Source organism: Periplaneta americana, chromosome 9 (assembly GCF_040183065.1).
Source record: "Periplaneta americana isolate PAMFEO1 chromosome 9, P.americana_PAMFEO1_priV1, whole genome shotgun sequence".
NCBI classification, from domain to species: Eukaryota; Metazoa; Arthropoda; class Insecta; order Blattodea; family Blattidae; genus Periplaneta; species Periplaneta americana.
The window spans coordinates 79,126,465-79,132,022 of record NC_091125.1 but is presented as its reverse complement, the minus strand read 5'-3'; the positions used below and the strand labels follow the sequence as shown (position 1 = coordinate 79,132,022).

Below are 5,558 nucleotides of genomic sequence, written 5' to 3'. Positions count from 1 at the left end.
ACATGGGTACCTTCTCTGAACTATCAGTATAGATAAATCGCTGGCTCAATATTACAAGGTTCTATGTGTATATCAGAAATATTACTACATACACCCTTGTAACATTTACCCAGCGAAATCTCAAGAGATATATATATACTTTAGGCCTATTGTGTTTCGTAACACATAGTGTTGGCATCCGTGATGACTGTTGGAATTAGACTTCAGGGACAATTTCTCGCTGTTTGGCATCCTTTCATTAAACTATTTTCTTCTTCTTCTTCTTCATCACCTTATTCGTCTTCTTCACTTTAACTGGGAATTTTCACTGGGCATTTCGTTTTCATGGGCCATTCCATCATCTCCTGGTCTGCTATAATGTCGCCTAACTTTGATTGTAATGCTGTGCTACCGGTATTTCAGTTCATCTTCTGTTGTTCCCCGTTCTAAATAAATGTTCTGTACATTTTTCACAATGGTACGGTATTCTATTTTTTTTCTAATCTGGAATTTATTTGGAACTCAAATCTTGTATGGCTATGTCCATTTCTCATGTCTTCTATTTTTGTACAATATTTTCCTTATTACTCTTTTGCCATTTAAATATTTTCACTCCACTTTTAATCTGTTCCATATTTTGTGAATTAAATTTACTGTAACACCTAGAAAAGTATACCGGTACCTAGTTCTCAGGTAAATAAACCGAGAGGTTGCAACATGCATGAAGAACAAGAATTACAACAATAATAGCAGAAGATGCATATATGGATATTAGTAATAGTACAGGTAGTAGTAGTAGTAGTAGTAGTAGTAGTAGTAGTAGTAGTAGTAGTAGTAGTAGTAGTAGTAGTAGTAGTAGAGTAGTAGTAGTAGTAGTAGTAGTAATAGTAGTAGTAGTAATAGTAGTAGTAGTAGTAGCAGCAGTAGCAGTAGTAGTAGTACTGGTAGTAGTAGTAGTAGTAGTAGCAGCAGTAGTAGTAGTACTGGTAGTAGTAGTAGTAGTAGTAGTAGTAGTAGTAGTAGTAGTAGTAGTAGTAGTAGTAGTAGTAGTAGTAGCAAGAGGAGTTATAAAATAATTGCAATAATTATTACAGGAATACCGTAACAACAAAATCATTTTATTATTTTTTTTAAAACAACGATTAAATTAATTTCATAAAATTATGTTCTGTACAAGTGTACAGTAAAAGTGCGAAGGTGTTTGACAAAGTAGCAACACCACAATAACATAATATTTTTCTCATTTGTCACAATATCAACACAATTTAATGACAATACAGTAACTTAAACAATCAAACACATTTTGGTGGCTAGGTATCCTATGCCATTTACCTAACAATTAATAGTTCATCAAAAAAGAAACTAAATTAACTTTTGTATGTTGTAACAGAGTCACTGTTTAATTTATCATATAGGAAGTCCAAAGTCGACTGATTTTATTAAAGGTACTATATGAATAGTACTACAATAGATTTAATCAAAAAGACGATCGTAGATGTAATGCCGAAAAGCAGCATTTCATCATGGTATCTGGAAACTGAAAAGAGAGAAAAAGAAGTTTAAGTATACAAGGGATGAATAATAGTCTGTTCTTTGAAACAGAGCTTCTCTGTTAATTAAAAATACATTTTAAATTTAAAAGAGGACCCGCCATAGACAGCTACAGCACATGTTGGAAATGATGTCCCCCCGTTTCAATGCATTTCTACCCTCCTAAGTAGGAACGCAGTATCTATAGAAATGGTGGAATGGAGATAAACAAGTATAAAGTTCGAAGTATTGTCAAGAATAAACCACACTGCTTGTCTTTGATCTAAGATACCAGTATTACATTTGGAAGGCCCTGAAAAATATTCTCTATCTCAAAATTTGTATATTTAATATTTTCATAGGAATAAAAGCAGATACCGTACCGATACTGTGTTCTCGTTATGAATTACAGAAACTTATATATCACTATGATTTTTAACAAAAACACAGTAACTAAGTTAAGTAATTTATAAGCATTTTTTTAGAATATAATCTTTAGTAGCAGTACCTATATATTTTATGCTTAGCAACAATGCAGTAGCCTACCTTCAATGAAGTTGCTGCATTCTTGCTTAGCTTCATGCAGATACTGCATTTATGCTAAGGACATAAAGGAAATAACTGTATACTGATATGCTGCATTCCACAGATGTGATTTCCCTTTTTGTACAGAAAATACTGAATTTTCAATAAGTAGATCAGTTACAGCTCATCGAAATGAGAAATTTGATATGCATAACTCAATATTAATTTTCCCTGCAGGTACTGCGTTTTTGCTTGGGGGCGCAGATTTTGTCCACAACAGCTCATTATTGCTAGTTACTAATTATGACGCATACATATGGCGTATAAATTTATATTACCACAAACAAAATATACCCTACACAAAGATATTATGTTATGTATTTTGCACCACCTGCTTGAATGCATCTGATGGATGCTTATACTGCCTTCTCATTAGACCATTCTAAAAATAAGGAACGCCTTTTAAAACTTCAGAAAAAAGATTATAGGCCTATCTTTTCATTAATTCCAAAAACTAATATTTTCAATAAACTACTTTCTGACATTAAAAATATTCTAATTATAATATTAACCACAAGAATACTTTTCACACATTATCCATTAGCAATAGAACTCATTATTTTTCGCTGAAATGGTAGTTGAATCTCATTTCGTACGCATGCTACATTGAATTGTATCGAAATATAAGGAGACGAGAAACAAGTCTTTCAATTTCTAAATATTAGGCTTACCCCTCTCCCACCAAAAAAACTTTCCAAATTATACTGTACATATGCGTAATCCATACGTACCCAGAATATTGCCGGTAGCTGATGATGTGGCATTTGTAGTTGCTGAAAAATAAAGACGAAATATTAATAGGTCTATTACAGTTATGAACTATGTAAATTTATTATACATAACTCTGAAACAGTTTAATTATTCCTAAACTTTCTGTAGGCTAATATCGTACTTGTTTTTACAGTATAATTTATTGGTGATAACCCAAAGGTTGTCAGGAATCTTTAAATCTGACGCCACTATTTGGCAACAGGCCCTATATTGACGTCGTCATTTCAGGTTAATAAACTAATGAAGGTATGAAAATATAAAAGTTGTTGCCTTAAAATGTATAGGATAATATCTACATCAATACTATTTAGGCCCAAGGTGCGAGCACGACATGGATGACAATAAGAAGAGATAAAACTGCAAACAAATGAAAGCAAATTATTAAGAATTTCAGCAAGATACCGGTACCGAACCTACAGAAAAATACGTTAAGATAACTTCACAAAAGCAGAACAATCGTTAATCTGAGTTAGAGGAAAGGATAGAAAAAAAACACAAATATACTTCACCAGCACAGCTTTAGAATATTCGACAAGTAGCCTACGTACAAAAGAACAATTATTGAAACAATATGAGTAGACTATTCGAAAGATCAGTTCGTAGGCCAGTAAAAGAACAAATAGGCCTATACAGGGGTGTAGTAATAATAAGTTTTTCGCGAAGCGCCCTGGTACTATTTCATTTATGACTACACTCCTGCAAATATGAAAGCCCAGGAGAAAGGTCAACAGTTGTGAACTTGTGAGAGAATGTATATGAGAAACAGGGTATAGTACATCGTTCGAAACTCCTGTGAAAGAAAATGACATATAGCAGAAACTACGTATTACCGAATACTTGTACTACATACCTACACTCCTTAAAATACAATTAAATTACTTCAGATATCAGTCATTCTATTCTAAAAAGAGCATAATTTTCTGAATTTTTTGTTTCTTAATTTTGCGACTATGACAAACCGGTAATTAATATTCATGTCTTTCGATGGCAATATTCTTATACTACGTAAGTTATAATACCATACCCTTAAAATAACACTGTCGTAACTACCAAAAGTTAGTTTTGAGTAAATGCAAGGTAAACATTTCAAAGTCATATGGAAAATCAGGATTACCAAGTATCAATATGAGTCCTGCTGACTTCGCATTTGAACTTAGAGATACGACAGTTATATGCCTACATAAAGATTGCAAAACTGCCTGTAACTCAAAATTCAATTTTTGAGAGTTACGACAGTATTATTCTAGGGATGCGATATTCTATAAATTTATTTAAATCTTTAACTGTAACCAATAGTAAATGTGGTAAAAGTGAAAATGATCAAGAATTAGTTATTAAAAACGTATAATTAAAGAATTACGCAGAGCAGTAACAGTTACAAATATGTATAGCCTATAGCTCGTTCTAAGCAAATATCAGGCGTCGAGAGAAATAGTTTTAAAATTTAATCTTTTCCTTAGCATGTAATATTTTATGTTATTCATATTGAAAATTTACATAGAAATGAGTACCACAATAAAATTACAGTAAATAATTTCGTACGAAATAAATGTACCGGCAGTACTTAATACGAAATCTATGTTGTTAATTAACACTCAAAAATGATTATTTTTACCTATTGCAGCGACTGTTGTTGCCTCTCCTTCGTCTTGTCCTTTGCCCAGTTCTACGAGCATGAAGCAGATGAATAGCAAGCAGAGTTTTACACTCATTTTGTTAAATATTATGTGAAGAATCTTTCAGTTATCGTACTCTCTCGAATGTAAATTAGAATGTGTGGTTTGAAGTATTATACTTATTGTGACGTCAAAGAATTCCATGACAACGTGGTAACAAATTATTATTGCGAATTTAGCTCTTGACCCACTCTGAATCATTGGTAGAATTTAAGATACCAAAAGTTTCAGAAGTTGTTTTGAAATAAAAATAAAGGATTATTTAGGTATAAAGTAGACTAAAATTGTTTGTAGGCTTCAATTAATTCATAAATGAATGATATCTAAGAGTTCTAACTTAAAATAATATATTAATATTAACACGTGAAAGTGATCACCATAAATTATATTCCTAAATAATTCGCCACGTGAATGCAAGAACTAGGTAATTCGAAATTTGCATTTTTTAGTTACCTCTTTTATAGCATAACAAAAATCGCACAAAATGTAATCCAAGAGCTAGGTAACTGATCGAACGATACCCGCGACATCTATTTTCCAATATAACAAATAGGTAAAAGAAAACGAGACATTCCTTAGTGCAATAAATAAGTAAATAGGCAATATCACAAAATATGAAAAATCAAGTTACCTAGTTCTCGCATTCAGGTGACGATTATAGTGTTAAAAGTTGTCTAATCAAGATAATATATATGTAAATAATACTGTAACTTGAACATAGGCCTGTATGTGTAATCCGAAAAGGGGCAAACAATAACTCTTGACAAATAATAATTATATTAAACTTTGTAAACCATGTAAATTTTGCTTCTGAATATACGACATAATGCCAACTGACTCTATGCATACAAATATATGTGTAATTATTTAAATTTAAAGGTGTAAATAATTAAATATGCAAGTGCAATAAATTGTTCAATATCGCACATACTCTCTTATACCTTACACAGTACCGGTAATTATTAAGCAGGAAATTCGCGAAAATACGGGTTGAAAGTTGAAAGAATATTGTAGCAT

The 5,558-nt window shown here is 31.8% G+C and overlaps 1 long non-coding RNA gene across 1 annotated transcript; it reads right to left on the bottom strand.

Annotated features, from left to right (window-relative positions):
* Positions 1 to 1,082: 1,082 nt before the first annotated feature.
* Positions 1,083 to 4,716, bottom strand: LOC138706131 (uncharacterized). Its single transcript, XR_011333905.1, has 3 exons — positions 4,481 to 4,716; positions 2,826 to 2,867; positions 1,083 to 1,516 (listed from the first exon to the last, which is right to left on the bottom strand). It is a non-coding gene; the product is annotated as an uncharacterized lncRNA (long non-coding RNA).
* Between the last annotated feature and the right edge of the window lie 842 nt (positions 4,717 to 5,558).